The sequence below is a fragment of the Choloepus didactylus genome, chromosome 10 (assembly GCF_015220235.1).
Source record: "Choloepus didactylus isolate mChoDid1 chromosome 10, mChoDid1.pri, whole genome shotgun sequence".
NCBI classification, from domain to species: domain Eukaryota; kingdom Metazoa; phylum Chordata; class Mammalia; order Pilosa; family Megalonychidae; genus Choloepus; species Choloepus didactylus.
This window is the reverse complement of record NC_051316.1, coordinates 31,893,864-31,914,858: the sequence shown is the minus strand read 5'-3', so window position 1 is coordinate 31,914,858 and position 20,995 is coordinate 31,893,864.

Genomic DNA, 20,995 nt, shown 5'->3' with positions numbered 1-20,995 from the left:
TTATTTCTTTGTGTTGCCGGATTGCCCTGGCTAGCACTTCCAGCACAATGTTGAATAACAGTGGTGACAGCGGGCATCCTTGTCTTGTTCCTGATCTTAGAGGGAAGGCTTTCAGTCTCTCACCATTGAGTACTATGCTGGCTGTGGGTTTTTCATATATGCTCTTTATCATGTTGAGGAAGTTTCCTTCAATTCCTACCTTTTGAAGTGTTTTGATCAAAAAGGGATGTTGGATTTTGTCAAATGCTTTTTCAGCATCTATTGAGATGATCAATTGATTTTTCCCTTTCGAGTTGTTAATGTGTTGTAATACATTGATTGATTTTCTTATGTTGAACCATCCTTGCATGCCTGGAATGAACCCCACTTGGTCATGGTGTATTATTTTTTTAATGTGTCTTTGGATTCGATTTGCAAGTATTTTGTTGAGGATTTTTGCATCTATATTCATTAGGGAGATTGGCCGGTAGTTTTCCTTTTTTGTAGCATCTTTGCCTGGTTTTGGTATTAGATTGATGTTAGCTTCATAAAATGAGTTAGGTAGTGTTCCATTTTCTTCAATGTTTTGAAAGAGTTTGAGTAAGATTGGTGTCAGTTCTTTCTGGAAAGTTTGGTAGAATTCCCCTGTGAAGCCATCTGGCCCTGGGCATTTATTTGTGGGAAGCTTTTTGATGACTGATTGGATCTCTTTGCTTGTGATGGGTTGGTTGAGGTCTTCTATTTCTTCTCTGGTCAGTCTAGGTTGTTCATATATTTCCAGGAAATTGTCCATTTCTTCTACATTATCCAGTTTGTTGCCATACAGTTGTTCATAGTATCCTCTTATAATTTTTGTAATTTCTTCAGGATCTGCAGTTATGTCACCTTTTTCATTCATTATTTTGTTTATATGGGTCTTCTCTCTTTTTGATTTTGTCAGTCTAGCTAGGGGCTTGTCAATCTTGTTGATCTTCTCAAAGAACCAACTTTTGGTGATATTTATCCTCTCTATTGTTTTTTTGTTCTCGATGTCATTTATTTCTGCTTTAATCCTTGTTATTTCTTTTCTTGTACTTGGTTTAGGATTGGTTTGCTGTTCATTTTCTAGCTTCTTCAGTTGATCCATTAGTTCTTTGATTTTGGCTCTTTCTTCCTTTTTAATATATGCGTTTAGTGCTATAAATTTCCCCCTTAGCACTGCTTTTGCTGCATCCCATAGGTTTTGGTATGTTGTGTTCTCATTTTCATTCGTCTCTATATATTTAGCAATTTCTCTTGCTATTTCTTCTTTAACCCACTGATTGTTTAGGAGTGTGTTGTTTAACCTCCAGGTATTTGTGAATTTTCTAAGTCTCTGATGGTTATTGACTTCTAATTGTATTCCATTGTGGTCAGAGAATGTGCTTTGAATAATTTCAATCTTTTTAAATTTATTGAGGCTTGTTTTATGTCCCAGCATATGATCTATTCTGGAGAAAGTTCCATGAGCACTAGAAAAGTATGTGTATCCTGGTGATTTGGGATGTAATGTCCTGTATATGTCTGTTAAATCTAATTCATTTATCAGATTGTTTAGGTTTTCAATTTCCTTATTGGTCTTCTGTCTGGTTGATCTATCTATAGGAGAGAGTGATGTGTTGAAGTCTCCCACAATTATTGTGGAAACATCAATTGCTTCCTTTAGTTTTGCCAGTGTTTCTCTCATGTATTTTGTGGCACCTTGATTGGGTGCATAGACATTTACGATTGTTATTTCTTCTTGCTGAATTGCCCCTTTTATTAGTATGTAGTGGCCTTCTTTGTCTCTCAAAACATCCCTGCATTTGAAGTCTATTTTATCTGAGATTAATATTGCTACACCTGCTTTCTTTTGGCTGTAGCTTGCATGAAATATTTTTTTCCATCCTTTCACTTTCAGTTTCTTTGTGTCCCTGTGTCTAAGATGAGTCTCTTGTATGCAACATATTGATGGTTCATTTTTTTGGATCCATTCTGCAAATCTATATCTTTTAATTGGGGAGTTTAATCCATTTACTTTCAACGTTAAAACCGTGAAGGCATTTCTTGAATCGGCCATCTTATCCTTTGGTTTATGTTTGCCATATTTTTCCCCTCTCTCTATTAATATCCTTTATTGTACCCATACCGAATCTGTTTAGTACTAAACCTTTCTCCAAGTCTCTCAGTCCTGTCTTTGTTTCTCTGTCTGTAGGGCTCCCTTTAGTATCTCCAGTAGGGGAGGTCTCTTGTTAGCAAATTCTCTCAGCATTTGTTTGTCTGTGAAAAATTTAAGCTCTCCCTCAAATTTGAAGGAGAGCTTTGCTGGATAAAGTATTCTTGGCTGGAAATTTTTCTCACTCAGAATTTTAAATATATCGTGCCACTGCCTTCTCGCCTCCATGGTGGCTGCTGAGTAGTCACTACTTACTCTTATGCTGTTTCCTTTGTATGTGGTGAATTGCTTTTCTCTTGCTGCTTTCAGAACTTGCTCCTTCTCTTCTGTGTTTGACAGTGTGATCAGTATATGTCTCGGAGTGGGTTTATTTGGATTTATTCTATTTGGGGTTCGCTGAGCATTTATGATTTGTGTATTTATGTTGTTTTTAAGATTTGGGAAGTTTTCCCCAACAATTTCTTTGAATACTCTTCCTAGACCTTTACCCTTTTCTTCCCCTTCAGGGACACCAATGAGTCTTATATTTGGACGTTTCATATTATCTATCATATCCCTGAGGTCCATTTCGATTTTTTCAATTTTTTTCCCCATTCTTTCTTTTATGCTTTCATTTCCATTCTGTCATCTTCCAGGTCACTGATTCATTGTTCAACTTCCTCTAGTCTTGTACTATGAGTGTCCAGAATCTTTTTAATTTGGTCAACAGTTTCTTTAATTTCCATAAGATCATCCATTTTTTTATTTAGTCTTGCAATGTCTTCTTTATGCTCTTCTAGAGTCTTCTTGATTTCCTTCATATCCCGTACTATGGTCTCATTGTTCATCTTTAGTTCTTTGAGTAGCTGCTCTAGGTGCTGTGTCTCTTCTGGTCTTTTGATTTGGGTGCTTGGGCTTGGGTTATCCATATCGTCTGGTTTTTTCATATGCTTTATAATTTTCTGTTGTTTTTGGCCTCGTGGCATTTGCTGAACTTGATAGGGTTCTTTTAGGGTTTGTAGACCTATTGAAGTCCTTATCTCTAATTTATCAGATCTACAGCTTCGTGGAGTACTTTCTCTAACTAACCAGCAGGTGGCGTCCACGAGCCACCTGTTCTCCACAAGCCAGTTCTCCCCTGCTTAGCCTTTTTGGTGAGTGGGGGAGTGAGTCTTGTGGGGTCCAATTGGTGTACCAAGCTTGCGTGTGTAGTTGGTGTTGCCTGCCCTGTATGTGGGGCGTGTTTCTGGGCAGTCGGGGAGGGGGGGTGGCCCTAACAATCAAATCTCCCTGATGATCCTAGAGTTTTAAAGCTGCTGCAATAGTGTAATCCTTCAGTTCAGTCCTGCCACAGTTTGTCTCTGCCACTGACCCACAAGTCCTTGGTATTGGCGTATGGCTCCTGAGACTTGCAAGTGGGCCCCTCTTCCAGGCTGTGCACCCTGGGTCCTCTGTTGAGGGATGACTGTGCTATGTCACAGATGAGTGCCATCCCCCCAGGGCAGTTCTGGGCTTCTGGGCTGTGTAGGGAGGCTCCCAGTCTGCTCAAATGATGGCTGAATGGGGCTTTGTTAATTCACACTACTCCACCTTCCCAGCTCTGGGACAATCCGCTGAGGTTGCAGGGAAGGCTAATGTCCACGCCCAGTTTTGTGGTGTGTGCCTGTTATTTGAAGCACTTCCGTCACACTGGGTTGTCTGGGGCAGCTCTGGGCTATGGGGCTGGCAATGGGCAGGAGTGTTTCCTGTCCACCAGGATGGTGGCTGTGAGCAGACACCCCCCTTTTCTTGGGAAGTTGTGGTGTTTAGTGAATTTTCTCAGCCACTGGATTATTGCCTTTTGTCTCAGAGCTCTCTTAGTTCTGCTCTTGACTTGACGTGCCCAAATTGCAATTCTTTGAAGCTTTCTGTATTGGGCTTCTTAGAGTAATTGTTTCAGAAAAAGAAAAAAGGATTAAAAAAAAAAAAAAAAAAAAAGGGCCTTCCTCAGAGATCTAATGGGTTATTGAAATGCTAATAGACAAAGCAACCAGGGCCATTAAGGAAAGGTCCACAGGGCAGAGAGATCAGCTTTTCTTCAAGATTTGCATATGCGCCTCAAGGCCTGAGCTCCGCCCTTCCCCTTTCTGTGTTCACCAGAACTCCAAAAATCCTCTGCTTTTATTTTGGAGTTTTTCGCGTTATTTTTTTTTTTTTTTCTATGCCTGTCTCCTCTCTGCTGGGCTGGCAGCTCTCAGATTCTCCGGTGTCTGGTCTCAGTGTATCTATGGTTGGAGTATGAATCAGTAGAATGAGTTTCTGAGAAGGGCTACCACTGCAGTTCTCCCTTCTCCTTCCCGGAGCTGGCAGCCCCTCCTCCCACGCGACTGAGCCTGGCAGGGAGGGGCGCGGGTCCCCTGGCCGCAAAAACTTACAGATTTCGCTGATCTCAGCAGTTCGACATTTTCATGAGTGTTGTATGAAGTATGCCCAAAGTCAGATTGCTCTGTGGTGTCCAGTCCACGCAGTTCCTGGCTTTTTACCTACTTTCCTGGAGGAGTAACTAAAACTTACAGCTCACCAGTCTGCCATCTTGCCCCGCCTCCCGGTTCATCATTTTAAAGCCTGTGAATCCCTTTGGTGGTTGGTGAGTCACTGTTTTAATTAGCTCAAGGAAAGATACAGGGGAGCTCAGAATGTGGTCACATTTAGGAACTGGCCTACAACTGACATTGTCTTACTCAAGGTATTTTTTTACCCTATGTGTCTGAGTCTCCAGCATTATAATCATAGACACAAACAAGTTTTTACTGCTCTGCATTAGATTAGCAGTTAAATCACCCTTGAACAAGGCATTCAGGCATCGTTCTTTCATGCCACATCAGCAGAATATTGGCTATGATACTTTTCTGTCAGGACAGGTGTGCTAGAGAAGGGACAAAAAAAATTATACTCTTCAGATGGTATTCAAAGTCCTCTATAATCTCCCTAAACTATTCTCTCTATCCTGCCACCATTGTTAAAAATTTATTTATTTTTCAATTAGAGAAGTTGTAGGCTTACAGAACAATCACACATAAGATACAGAATTCCAAGATACCACCAGAAAATTAACACCTTGCATTGGTGTGGTATATTTGTTACAACTGATGAAAGCACATTTTTATAATTGTACTAGTAATTAACTTAGGGTTCACCGTTTGTGTTGTGCAGTTCCATGGATTTTTTAAAAAAATTACTCTAGTAATATATAAACAACCTAACATTTCCTTTAGAACCACATTCAAATATATAATTTGGTGCTGTTAATTATGTTCACAATGTTGTGCTACAATCACTACTATCCATTACCATAACTTTTCCATTGTCTCAAATAGAAACTCTGTACATTTTATTCTTTACCTCCACCCCAGCCCTTAGTAACCTGTATTCTAGTTTTTGACTCCATGAATTTGATTATTCTAATTATTTAATATCAGTGAGATAATACAATATTTGTCCTTTTGCATCTGGCTTATTTCAGATGCATGGATGTCTTCAAGGTTCATCCATGTCATCGCATATATCAGAACTGCATTCCTTTTTACAACCTCCGTAGTCTCCCTAAACTACCCTCAGCATCCTTCCACCATTTTTATGTTCTGAAAAGAAAATGACATTACACAAAGACACATACTCATACCAGTTCTGGGTGAGGGGAAGGGGACGTGTTCTAACCATATTCCTTCTTGTTCTCCAGGCCTTTGCATGATATCTACCAATCATTTTTAATTTTATGGTAATGAGTAGTTTGTATCAGTTATTTCAAAGCCTGCTTAATTTTAAGTACCACAGCCACAGCCCTGTTGTCTGATAGAAGAGGGCACACATGATGTTTCAATGCACTCCAAACCAACCCACACGATTACTGATTCATGCTCTAGGATATGCAGTTTCCTACACCTAGAACACTCCTCTCCACGTTTTCTGCCTCTGCGTCTGTGGCAACCTGTGGCCTGAGCAAAACAGGCCTGCAGATCTTTGGTGCACAGCAGTCTGCATGACCTAGGCAGCTAAATGTTTAACCTACAGTCTTTCTAAGCCAGTAAAGAGAAAAAGGGTAAATTGACCTTAAAATGTAACTTTATGCAAGCAGGCAGGAAGTGAGAGGCTCTTAGTCTCACAAAAAGAGCACAATGTAATTGTTCAGGTGCTATTTAGTCCTTCCTGCACCATCCCCCAGGTCAGAATGACCTATTCCTGCATCTATGCTCCCCCCACCCTTAGGAGGGCCTTTGTCTTAAACCCTTATAAAAGGCTTTCTGTCCTTTTCGTATCCCTTGGTTGTCTTTCCTGTGAACATGATGCCTGCCTGGCCTGAGAGAGCTGTCACGATCTCTCCATGACTTCTCACCCTGTAGGTAAGCCCTGAATATAATTTCATGTATCAGAAAATGCTCCTTGTCTTCTTTGGCCTTTGGACAGGCCTGGCCGTCTTGGGCCGTGACAGCATCTCATTTTTAAAGTTTCAGCTCAAAAGTCTTGTCTTAGTGAGATCTTTTCTATTCTCCCCTAATTAGGTTGAATTCTGCAGATTCTCTACTCCTCTATTCATAGACTTCTTGCTTACTAAGGTAATGGGAAGGATGGCATGCATGGTGGTCATGGAGACCCCTAAATTGTGATTAAGACATAAACTACAGCCAACAGCCCATTATCCAGCTGCAGACCAACTGTGGTTAAGAGGTATTAGGTGCTCCTTCATTAGGCAGTGGCAAAATAGCTTTGATTAGAGATACTCTCACTGAATTAATCTGTATATCTATGATTCACCCCTTAGTAGTAAAGAATTGGTCATGTTTCATTCTTTCTGGCTGGTCTTTTCAAATTCAAGCCACAATTTTAGGCACACATGCAACCCCTAGGATCAGATCCAACAAACTCTCAAAGGAATAGCAGCATCTGGTTATCTGGTTGCTCCCAAGCCTTTCTATCCCCATACCATTTCTGGGTGGGGGAAAGGGGACATGTTCTAACCATATTCCTTCTTGTTTTACAGTCCCTTGCATGATATCTACCAATCATTTTTCATTTTATGGCAATGAGTAGTTTGTATCAGTTATTTCAAAGCCTGCTTAATTTTTTTAATTAAATTCAGTTTCATTGAGATATATTCACATATCATACAGTCATCCATGGTGTACAATCAACTGTTCACAGTACCGTCATATAGTTATGCATTCATCACCCCAATCTATTTTTGAACATTTTCCTTACACCAGAAAGAATCAGAATCAGAATAAAAAATAAAAATAAAAAAAAGAACACCCAAATCACACACCCCCCATCCCACCCTATTTTTCATTTAGGTTTTGTCCCCATTTTTCTACTCATCCATCCATACACTGGATAAAGGGAATGCGATCCACAGGGTTTTCACAATCACACCGTCACCCCTTGTAAGCTACATTGTTAAACAGTCGTCTTCAGGAGTCCAGACTACGGGGTTGGAGTTTGATAGTTTCAGGTATTTACTTCTAGCTATTCCAGTACATTAAAACCTAAGAGGTGTTATCTATATAGTGCATAAGAATGTCCACCAGAGTGACCTCTCGACTCCATCTGAAATCTCTCAGTCACTGAAACTGTGTTTCATTTTGCATCCCCCTTTTGGCCAAGAAGGTACTCTCAATCCCACAGTGCTGGGTCCAGATTCACCCCCAGGAGTCGTATCCTGCCTTGCCAGGGAGATTTACACCCCTGGGAGTTGGGTCCCATGTAGTGGGGAGGGCAGTGAGTTTACCTGCTGAGGTGGCTTAGTTAGAGAGAGAGAGGGCCACAACTGAGCAACAAAGAGGTACTCGGGGAGACTCTTAGTTTAGCCTCTCCTTTGCAGTAACAAGCTTCATAAGGGCAAGTCCCATGATACAGGGCTCAGCACATCAAACCATCAGTCCCAATGTTTGTGACAACATCAGCATCAGTCCAGGTGAGGAAGTCCAACACTTCTGCATTTTCCCCCAGCTCCTCAGGGGGGCCCTGCAAATATATTTTTATTCTCGGCCCAAAATACTTTGGGATGTGTCACTTTTTCATTCTAACCTATACTAACCTACCATATCTCACTTCCTATTCAAAGTTCCATGTAGTTGTGTTTAAACAAACTGATTGTAGAGTTATACTGTTTAGAAAATATAGATCCTGCACCAAATAGACATCTCTTCCCTTGGCCTCACATGGAAGTTGAAGTTTTAAAACACAATGAGTTTTGACCTTTACCCTTTGGCTTCTTTCGCCCTAATCTTAACCAGATCTGCTTCATTCATATCACTAATTGAAGTCTGGGCTCTTTTTCAGCTTTTTTCTTTTTCTTTAACAGTTGCTGTATGCACTAATACTGACATTCATATCTGCTGAAAAGCCTGCTTAATTTTAAGTACCACAGCCACAGCTCTGTTATCTGGTAGAAGAGGGCAGTAGCTTTCAACCCAGTCTTGGGAGAACAGTATCCATCTTCTCTTGACCTCAAAGGACTTCAGAATTTTAAGAACCTGAGTGTTAGCAGATGTTGGGTGAAAACTAATTTTCAGTTCAGCAGTTCTCCAAAAGGGGTTTAAAATACCTTCATCATATAAGACTCAAATAGCCTACTCAAAGTTCACTTCTCCAGCCTATTCCTCCAAACACGAACAGCACATTTTACCACTTATTTGCAACAACTTTTATTTGTCTTCACAGCATCTCTTTAGCTGTACAGGATTATTCCAAAAACCATCGAAGGTTGGGCTCCTTTGACCCTGATTTTTGTCAACACTGTTCCAGCAGTCTGCCCACTATGATGAAAATCACTCTTGGCTTAGGTCTAGGGTAATAGTTTTAATCCAGAGTTGATAAAGTAGTCCCCAGTATAACCCCATGGGAAACCATAAGCCATGTGGTGCAGACTCAAAGTAATGGGGAAGTCAGAAAAATGCTTTCCATCCACCTCACAGGAATTTTTAAACTATCTAATTTATTTATTTTAATACCAATAATATACAAATCCAACTGCAATATCATCCCTTTATATCTCCCAGGAGATTCTCTACAGGTGCCCCCATACTCTTTCTAACATTGTTGAATATCCAGTACCTTAAGTACCTCTCAAAAGCCCCCGAAATCCATGTGAAAATGGAAGAGGGCCAGTTAGGAATACAATGGGGACCAGAAAAGCCAGAAATATTTTAGCAAGCAATAGTGTAGGAAAATATTTTATATATATAATATATAAATATTTATATATATTATATATATATATATAAAATATATAAATATTCATATATATTATTTATATATATATATTAGGGTTAGGGTTAGGGTCCCATTCTTTCCTACACTTTTGCTTGCTAAAATATTTTATATATTATATATGTTAAAATTTCTAGACATATCATATATGATAAAAGAAGTTTCAGGGATAAATTAAAATATAAAGTAACACAAATGTCCATATGGACATGGAAGCTTTCTTATTTCATGTCATTTCTTTTATTCTGTGATTTACTCACATTCTGCTCTGTCTTTCAAGGCAAAGTACCATTGGATGTTAACTTCCTCTGAAACTTTTCTAGACCTGGAGCTGTCTGGAAAACCCAGGAAAGTCTTTTAATTCTGACTTTGGTGTGTCATGGTTTCAGGCCTCTTGAAAACTTGCCTTTATTCCAGTCTTTTCTCAAGGGTGAGTTAGAAGGACATATTTAGGTGTAAATTTGCTGTGGGTTCCCAGACTCCTTCCTCTTTCTTTTCCCCTTCATATTCTTGTATGCAAACTGCCCTCTGTTCTGTGAAGGATCCTGTCTCTATATTGCTCTCCTTCTGACAGGAAACGTCTGATTCCCATCTCTTGGACTGGATTAGGCAGACACTACCTGACTCTCTTGTTTTGTTGGACTTTCAGATTATTTTCTGTCCAGTCTGAAGAGAAGAGATTGTCTCTACTTCCTTATTCCAGTTTACTTGGTTATTTTATGTTAAGATTTGTTTAAGGGGTATTTTGTGTTGAATTACTTCAGGTCATCTTTCTAGCCAACTTCTTAGGGTTTTAACACATTTTCTAACAGAGAACTCCCAATCAATTCTAGGAAACACTCTATATATTTTTTTAAATCTAGGGCACCATTTATTGTAAGACACATCAGCATTTTATGTCCCATTCAGAAAGAGTAGAGAAGACTATGACATAGCATCAATTGTAAGAGGAATTCTGGGTTCAGAAATGTTAAAATGCAAAAACATTTGCATTTAGAATCAATGAAACAGAGCACACACACACAAAATTTTTGTTGTTATTTTAGCATGTTCGAATGAGAAGAGCACATGTATGACACAAAATTCAAGAAGCACAGAGGGATGTAGACTTCAAAGTAAGACTTCTCACCTTGTGCCAAGTCTCCAGGTTCACCTCACAAGAGGTAGCCTAACAGGACTCCTAACAGATTCTTTGTTAGGCGTACATTTTGTTTAGTGGTTGTCGTTTTTAATTTTTTTACAGTCATGTTTATGGAGCTATATTATACATAGAGTAAAATACACCCTTGGTAGTGTCCAGTTCTGTGCGTCTTGGCAAGTGCATAGACCCCAGGCTCCTTTGTAGTGTTGGTAACCACTGACTATAGCTGTCAGGTCTTGGTAACCACTGATTTGTCTTCTGTCCGTACATTTGAACCTGCTCCCCAAAGTCATGTAAATGGAAACACAGTACGAAGCCCTTTGAGTCTGGCTTCTTTCACCTAGCGTAATGCACTTGAGATCCATCTATGTTGTTGCGTTAACATGTTTTTATGAGTTAATAGAGTTAATATGCTTTTCAAGTGCAGCTCTTCAAATTTTTTCATAACCCAACTTGTCCCTAGCTGATTTGAAAATATTCCTTCCCTGAGTCCCATGCCTGCTTTAAAGTCACACAGCCTACGTATTTTCCACTACAGTGGCCACAACTCACCCTCCACGTTAAATTCTTCAGTTTAATTATATTTTAATGTGCCCCTGGAGTGGGAGAAGTGTATCTTTTTAATAACTATGAAGCAAAGAATGGCCTTTATTTTATGCTCATCTTCTGCTGACTACTCATGAATGAATCTTGGTGGTGTGTTTCCTGGGTTGTGATACAGAAGGACCTGAACAAGGCTTGCAAATAAAAGTATTTTCTTCAGTTATTTTACTTTTCTATCCTTTTTTGTTTCTGCTTCTTTCTGTCTCTCTGTCTGTCTCTCAGGTTTTTTTTTTTGTTTTTTTTTTTTGTCTGTCCCTCTCTTTCTTCTGGTAACAAGTATCTTTTTCACCTGACACAAACCAAATAGGAAACTGGTGCTTTTTAATTTGGATATGTTCAGAATTTTTAAACATTTTTCTCGGAACCAATTGCTGGAAATAAACAGATTAAACATAGTGCAGGTTATCTGGTGATTATGTTCTGAAGAAAAATAAATCAGGAAAGAAGAGAGAAAGTGCCTGAGGGAACACAAAATTATTCTTAATTTACTAGAGCTCTGTGCCAGTTTGTATATTTATGTCCCCCGGAAAAAGCCATATTCTTTAATACATTCTTGTGGGGGCAGACGTATTAGTGTGGATTGGGTTGGAACCTATTGGTTCAGTGTCTGTCAAGATGTGACCCACTAAACTGTAGGTGATAACTTTGATTGGATAATTTCCTATTCAGCATGGCCTTGTTAGTTTACTGGAGCACTATATAAGCTCAGAGAGCAGGAGCTCATAACTAGCTGGAGCTGAGACAGACATTTTGAAGATGGCTGTTGGAAGCTGATGCAGACATTTTGGAGAACGCCATTTTGAAACACAACCTAGGAGCCAGCAGATGCCAGCCACATGCCTTCCCAGCTAACAGAGGTTTCCCAGACACCAATCGCCTTTCTCCAGTGAAAGTACCCTCTGTTGATGGACACTTTATGACCTTAAGACTATAGCTGTGTAACCAAATAAACCCCCTTTTATAAAAGCCAATCCATTTCTGGTGTTCTGCATTCCAGCAGCATTAGCAAACTAGAACAAGCTCCTGTGACAAGTACCACACAATGGGTTGGCTTAAGCAAAAGGAATTAATTGTCTCATGGATTTGGAGGCTGAAAGTCCAAAATCAAGGATTCAACAGCTGTGCTTTCTCCCAGAGTCTGTTGTGTTCCAGTGTTGACTTGCCACAACCCTTGGAGATTATTTGGCTTGTAGGTTCATCTCTGCCTCTGTAACATGATGATCTCTCTCTCTCTCTCTCTCCTTCTCTTTCCCCTTCCCCCCTCCTCTCTCTCTCTCCCTCTCTTTCTCTCTCCGGGCTTCTACTTCCATGTCCAGTTTCCTTTGCCTATAAGGACTTCAATTTGGCCTCATCTAAATAGGATCAAGGGGTTAGGAGTTGAGTATGCCTTTATGAGGGACATGATTCAACCCCACAGTGGTCAGAGAGTGTCTCCCCAGTAAACTTCGTAGGTATCTGTGGGAGCAGATTCTAGGCAGAGGGAAAAGCAAGGACCAAAACCCTGAGGAAGGAGCGTGCTGGGTACATTATTTTATACTCCACTTTGCTAACTCTTTAAAAGGTCCTCCTTTGGAAGTTCTCAATACAGCATCTGTAACTCCTGAATGTCCTTTGGATCAAAAATAAAAATCCAACAAAGTAGAAATATCAAAGGCCATGGAAAACCCTATATTTCATCTTCATTGAAACTGTTGGGTTTTTGAGGACATTGACCCTTTGCAGGGTGCCTTTAACAGCAGGGGTGACCCTGAAATAACAGTGCTCTGTGTCCAGCCCCTCAGCTACCCAGGGAGTTTGTCGACACTAACCCCTCTTTATTTTGAGTTGAAACAAGGTTGTAATGGAAACACACACACATACACTAGCTGTACTCTGTGAATGACCCACAAACCCTCAAATCGAAATGTCAACTGGAAAGAATTTCTGTGGGTGTGCTATTGCAAAAGAGAATAAAATGTTTTCAGGATTTATTGCTGCTTTTTAGAGACAGTTGATGATGCACTTTCCATTTTTGCCTGCATTTCTTGCTGTTGTTTCCCTGAAATCTCTTGCCACTTCTTCTAACCACCCCCCCTCCCCGCCCCGTTGTTGATATTAACAGAATGGTCTGAAGGGAAGATCTTCAACTGGGGTTTGGAGTTTCACTCGTGGATTAGTTTGTGTGAGTGTCTGATAAGTTATTTCTCAATTCCTTGAGGTGTTTTTAAAACAAAGCATATATGCCGTCCTAAAAACCCCACATTCTGTAAAATTGTGCAGGGCTTATGGAAAAAAATAACAGGGCTTATGAATAAAAGGGAGGGTAGAAGCAAAACAGTCAATGCTTTGTACATAGACCACTAACAAAAGCAATTATTTGAGCCTGGGGAAATTACCATGTATTTTCCAGGTGGCTGATATTAAAAATGCATAAGAACAGGAGACTGAAAATGGCAGGGACACTTGGGTTGGATCAGCGCTTGCAGAAGCTGGGGATGGGAGGCAGTGCAAGCCGCCCCAAGCCAAGAGTTGTAAAGAGCAGTAAGTCTACATCTTGCAGGGAGGAAACAAGCCTAGATGCAGGAACTTGTTCCTAATTTTCTTAAAGTATAGCTGAAAGGGCATCTTCTACCAATACAGATGCGGAAGGTTATAATTCTACTCTTGTTCTCCTACCCCCCTTTGTCCAGGAAAATTTTCTATGAACTAACATGGTTATCTCGATATGCTGACAGCATTTCCCTATTTACCAGTGGTTCATGGGCTTATATACATTAAAGAAAAATGATGCAGGAGAACATTCTGTACTCGACTGGTTTGAAACCTGGATGCTTTTAAATTACCAAAAGGGGTTAGGATGGTGCAGGAGTTCCCAACCCCACTCATTGCCTAAAAACAATAATAACAGTAATAATTATAGGTTCCATTTCTTTAGTGCTTTTGGTGGACAACTTTACTAAGTATTTTATAGACATCAGTGTATTTAATTGCACAGTAATCCTATGTCACAGAAATTTCTATCCCTATTTTACACATGAGGGAACTGGGACTGAGAGAAGTTGGGTAACGTGAAAATCTCATATAGTCAGTAATGCAGAACTCTGAACTCATTTCCAAACCTTGTGCTCTTTTTTTTTAGTGCAATTTTATTGAGATATAGTCACACACCATATAATCCATCCAAAGCATACAATCAGTGGCTTACAGTATCATCATATAGTTGTGCATTCATCAACGCAATCAATTTTAGAACATTTTCATTACTCCAAAATAAAGAAAAATAAATAAATTAAAAAGAACACCTAAAACATCCCATATTCCTAATCCCCCCTATTATTTATTTATTTATTTATTTGTCTTTATCTTGTTACTCATCTGCCCATACACTGGATAAAGGGAGTGTCAGTCACAAAGTTCACCATCACATGCAAACCTCATGCTTTTAACCACTTTTGCTTGATTCTGTGAATTTTGAGCTCTGCCTTAAAATTATTAATAATTAAAAGGTATTAATAATTTAATTAATAATTAAAAGGTGGATTGGCGCTCTGAAGTGACAGCTATCCAATCTTTCTAGTGTATTTGTACTGTCAGACAACAGCAGGTATGTTTAACACACTGTTATGTGCAGTAATTTGCCAAATGTGCTACAAACAGCATTCCAAGAAAGGTTATGGGAGGATTCGAGGTCGGATTGACAGTGTAGTTCTGAGGTGCCAGGTAGATGTAGACAAAGAATGGAAGGTTTAAAAACAACAAAGCATTCTTTGTATTCACTCTTTGGTTTTTATGTGTAGATAATATTGTCTGTGTGCGGGAGACAAAGACTATTGCTAAGGTCACCCAGATCTTAATAAGAAGATCAAGAAGAAAGGTCATAGAAATTCCACGTCTAAGATGAGGTTGGGTAGAAGACCTATCGATGAGGTTTTCAAGTACAATTGAAATTCAGATTGCAGGGTCTTCTGTGTTGTGGTTGGTATAGATGCCACAGAGGATGTCTGGGGCCGTTAACTTGCCACCATCTATGTTTTCCTTCTCTGCTCATCCATTTGAAAACAATCCAATGATTGGTTTTCTAAGTTGCACCTAGGGAAAAAAATGGGCTATTTTAATGGTGACAATATTTTGGGATTTTCACAAATACTTGGCAACTAACAAATTCTATTTGGGTAACAAATACTTTACTTTATGCAGAATATCTGACAATATGTTGCTATGATCTTCACTGATAATAAAGCTATAGTAATCTCTCAGCTCTGAACTTTTGTTTTCAAAACTTCTCCCATCTTTGGTTAAATTCCTTGCTAATCATCAAGTGGTTGCTGCTCATTTTCCAAAAATGGGGAACCAAATTTATTCAGATAATGCTGTCCAAACTTGCTAGTTGAGCATTTGATATTTGAACCAGGAACTGAATATATTGGTTAGAGAGGGAAACTTAAATCAGTCGTTTCATGGGAATGAAGGTAGGTTGGAGCAACGCAGTGTGGATTTGAGAAAGCTTAGTTGATCTCTTTCTTTAACTGTGATTAGGCAAGGAATTATAAATTGTGAAAAGATCTATAACTTATTAACAAGGCTGAGAAATGACTCAGGAAGTGGGAACAAGGAAGGAACTCTACAGAGCTACAGAATAGAGACACTTTTGATGTTATGTTCACCTCATAAATATCTCTTCTAATTACTTTTTAAATGGAATTATTTAGCTTGTTTTCTTTCCTTCCTCCCTCCACCTCTCTTACATTCTCCTTTTTGTTTGTTTGATGATCTAGACGATTTAAGTTTCAGCATTATCTCTGCATAATAATTTACTATATGAGTGCTTAACTCAACCAGAGGTATAAATGAAAACAAGGCAGTTAATGAAACCAAAATTGGCTTCACAAACAGGGAAACATCTGGAAGACTTTGGGAATTATTTTGCTTCTTCAGCTGGGGGTTTGTTTGCCCTTTGCTTCTGATCTGCTCCTAGATTTTCACATGAGGGAAAAAAAAATACTTTGACTAAAGCAATGTTTCCCAACCTTGCCGGATCATGAGAATCACCTAGGGACGACTTGTTAAACACACAGTCCCAGGCACCCCCAAATCAGAATTTCCAGGGAAGGGCTTAGAAATCTGTGTTTTTAACAAGGGCCCCAGATGATTCTCAAGATCAGGTGAGGTTAGGACTCACGGGACCAAGATGTGGACCTTTGTGGCGTGATCTAAAAACAAGTCCATCCGTGAGTCAGTGTTTTGGATTCTGTGTGCAGAAAGCACCTACAAGCATAAGCGATTGCCGCGAGGCACTGAGACCTTCTCCATGTCCTAAACCTCAGTGTCCTCATTCTCTAGTGCAGTGAACAGAGTTCTCACTTTCACACGTGGTTAAATCTGAAAGATGGCCTGAGATTACTCCCTTTCTCCAACACTGCAGAGGCAACCCAACCAACACCTCCCCATTTCAAGCATGGATGCAGGCGGAGCTTGCTGAGAACCAAGTGCACTCGCCAACTCACTCTTTCCGATTCCTCTGTGGCCCTGGAAGACTCTGCTCAGCGCTCCAATGCACCAGACAGTTGTGCTACGGCCTGTGAGACGCACAAAGCTGCCAGGCCACTAATCAGCAGAATAAGCAATGAGGGAAATTATATGTTAAGTGAACATGATTATGTGCAAGAAATAGAACCTGAGCAGTCCTACTATAGAGTGTATATGAGCCCGAGTGGTTTTATCATTAATTGTATGGTGTCAATCTACAACTATGCATGTTCTTTACTGTTTTGCAATCCTTTTTTTTTATTTTTCAGTACAACCTTTCAGCAGCAATAAGCTCAAAAAACAGAAAAATTAAGTTCTGAATTTTCATTTCTCAAAAACGCTGATGATAAACATGCAGCTGATACAAAATGTCAATGCTGACCATCCGCCATAGGGGTCATGGTGACATCAGTTGCTATGTGCAACCAGAAGACATAAATCTGTTCAGGGTCTACTTTGTAATATCAGTAATTATTTTAAGACTATGAAATTATGAATTATGTGTATGCCCAGCCTTTTCCAAGTATATTCTGCTCCCAAAAGTATGATAAAGGAAGAGCACCAATTTTGTCCCAAGGAACTAAGTTTAGTATACTATAAGTGTAGTATAAAGATATATTTATATATTTATATTTTAATTTATTAGGCAAAACATCATGTCAGATAAGTGTTTTCATATTCCTTGCAACTTACGAGGAAACTTCCTACTTTTTAACTCTCAAATTTTTTATGGAGATGATTATTTAAAATGCAAAGTTTATTGACATCGACTGTCATACTTTCAATAATTAAGGACATCTTTCTCTTGATATTGCCATTTTCTATGAAAGTGCTTATTTTTCATCTAACTTGTTTTTATATCTCAGACTGAATTTTTGAGGTCACCGGCTATATTAAAACATTTTGAAAAAGGATATCTGTAAATTTTATAATTGAGATAATTATATAAGAGGGCCATACATAGCATGAATTTTATATTTAAAAAGTCTGTTAAATAATATGAAGAATGTTGAGCTAAAAACATAATTTTTTTTCTAAAAAAATGTTGAAAGTTGCCACATTCTGAGTAGCATTATCAACTACTAAAACTACAGCGATCATATACCCAAGGTTTACCAGTACATTTGACAAAATGATAGAATATTTGAAAACGGGTCTATGTGTCAGAGCATGTTTCAGATAATAAGTCCTGATTTTGTATTCAAGATGTAGGCTTCATCCTCTTAGCTTCCTTACTTCCAGTTTCACTTGCACTCCTTTTCTCAGTGTCCTTCTTGTTGAAAATATTCTCTAACCCTAGGTTTGTAGCTCATGAGTAAACTGGCCCAGATTTATGGAGAGACTTTTCAGTCTGTATATCAATACCACTCACCATATAACTGCCACACACTTACCCAGATGGATCACTCATTTCGAAATAACAGGTTTCCAATATGCAAATAGTCTCCTCTCTTAAACTGAAAAGCTGTGATTTATGATTCCAACGCCTTCTTTTCACATAAATATCAAAAATACCCTTATATTTATTTATAGAAGGGTAATCTCTCTGTTACTGATTTAGATCTTCAAGAATATACTCTGAATTGTGAATAAAGCTATTAACCCAACAAATCAACTCCTCCTTGCATGGAAATAAATATAGGCACGTGGTTCAACAGGCCATCTCTGTTTTGGTAATAAATGTGTTTTCAGCGCATGACCGTTCAGAGGTCAATATTAAACGAGTGAGAATTCTCATTATGTTTGGTAGCTAGTCAGCAAGCTCTTCCAAAAGGCCAGCAATATTGCTGGAATTCGTTGGCCCCCTCCCTCAGCCAGGGGCTTCCTATTGCCACTACCTCCAATGGCAACTTTTCTGGCAGGAGGAAAGGGTTCAAAGGTGGGCGTGGCCTAACCCCATTTGCTATAAATGGTGTGAATTTTCCATCTGCGTGAGTCATTATATAAAACATAAATATTAAACATTTGGAAAATGATCATGACTTGATGACGCAATAAAGGGCAGGAATTAAGAACATAGTGTAATTGGGCAGACATGATTTTATATTTCAACTAACCAACTAAACAAGGAACTATCTGTTCTCCCTTGTACTAGCCTTTCTGAGCCTCAGTTGTATCATCTGTAAAATGCAAATGATAATAGTCCCTGCCTCGTAGGTCTGTGTGGGCATGAAATAAGGTAATATGTGTGGAGCACTGAGTTCAGTGGCTGGCAGGTCGGGCTCCCCAGTAAGTCCAAAAGTGGGGAATGCGATGAAGTCACCACATTGATTTGAATAATATGATTATTTTCAGTTCTCTCTTTCACTTATATATGATGGTTGCTCTAAGTTCTAAGAACTCCAAAGACCATCTGAACCACTAGGACTGCTCTTCCTGGTATAGTCATTTTTGTTGAGAAAATAAATTTTAAAATTCTTGACATCCCTGGTTTCGAAGGGGCCTGTACCCACCCAACGGAAGGAAAGATGCTCCTTCAATAAGGTGCACAAAAATGATTATAGTGTCTAGGTCAATTTTCTTACTTCTGTTTTTCATTTTTGGATTAGTGTGGTAGGACATGTATAGAATTTATAAATTTATGCATATATCAGGGGTATACTGCTCTGGGTAGACAGCCACAAAGTTTTGGAAGCCACTGTTCTAGAATAGGAATTGGCAAAGTCCAGCCAGTTAGCCATATCTGGCCCACTACTTATTTTTTTGTTGTTATTGTTTCAGCTCATTTATTTGTAAAAAGTTCAAACTCATAAGCTTTTTTTTAAAAAATTCAGATTTATTGAGATATATTCACATACCATGCAGTCATCCATGGTGTACAATCAACTGTTCACAGTACCATCATATAGATGTGCATTCATCACCCCAATCTATTTTTAAACAGTTTCCTTACACCAGAAATAAAAAAATAAGAATAAAAAATAAAAGTAAAAAAGAACACCCAAATCATCCCCCCCATCCCACCCTATTTTTCATTTAGTTTTTGTTCCCATTTTTCTACTTGTCCATCCATACACTAAAGGGAGTGTGATACACAAGGTTTTCACAATCACACTGTCACCCCTTATAAGCTACAATAGTTATGCAATCGTCTTCAAGAGTCAAGGCTACTGGGTTGCAGTTTGATAGTTTCAGGTGTTTACTTCTAACTATTCCAATATATTAAAACCTAAAAAGGGTCATCTATAGAGTACATAAGAATGTCCACCAGAGTGACCTCTCGACTCCATTTGAAATTTCTCAGTCACTGAAACTTTATTTTGTTTCATTTCGCATCCCCCTTTTGGTTAAGGAGATGTCCTCAATCCCATGATGCCAGGTCCACGTTCATCCCTGGGAGTCATATCCTGCATTGCCAGGGAGATTTATACCCTTGGGAGTCAGATCCCATATAGGAGGGAGGGCAGTGATTTCACCCGCCAAATTGGCTTAGCTAGAGAGAGAAGGCCACATCTGAGCAACAAAGAGGCACTCAGGGGGAGACTCTTAGGCACAGTTATAAGCAGGTTTAGCCTCTCCTTGCAGCAACAAGCTTCATAAGGGCAAGCCCCAAGTTAGAGGGCTCAGCACATCAAACCATCAGTCCTCAATGTTTGTGAGAACATCAGCAACAATCCAGGTGAGGAAGTCCAACACCTCCACATTTCCCCCCAGCTCCTCAGGGGGGCCCTGCACATATATTTTTATTCACTGCCCAAATTACTTTGGGATGTGTTGCTATTTCACACTAACCTGTACAAACCTACCAGCACTTCCTATTCAAAGTTCCACGTAATTATGGTGTTTGAACAAACTGACTGTACAGGTTAAATTGTTTAGAAAATATACATCGTGCACCAAATAAACATCTCTTCCCTTCCACCACTTATTTTTATAAAGTTTTGTTGGAACACAGCCACCATTTGCCTACATACACTCAACACTGACTTTGTGCTACAACGACAGAGTGGAGTAGTTGCAGCAGTAAATGCATTTGCTAACTGACTTCTTACAGAAAAAGTTTGCTGACTGCTGTTCTAGAGGATGGTTTTCATGGATGGAGGAGTACAATGCAGCCTTGTTTTTACACGTTTTCACACTACTGCTGTCAGATCCACCAGCCGACTCAGGAGGTGGGTGTGTTTCCTAGTCCCTTGCAACTCAGAGTGTGCTCCATGCACCAGCAGCACCAGCATCTCCTGGGAGCCCGTGAAAAATACAGATTCCCAGGTCCTACCCCAGACCTATCAGAACCTGTATTTTCACAAAGCCCTCAGGAGATATGTGTGAACATTCAAGTTTGAGAAGTGCCAGTCTAATCTATATAACTATTGGGTCCGCTGTTAGTGAAATGCATGAAACGCCAAATACCCTTAAGTGGAAATTAGTTT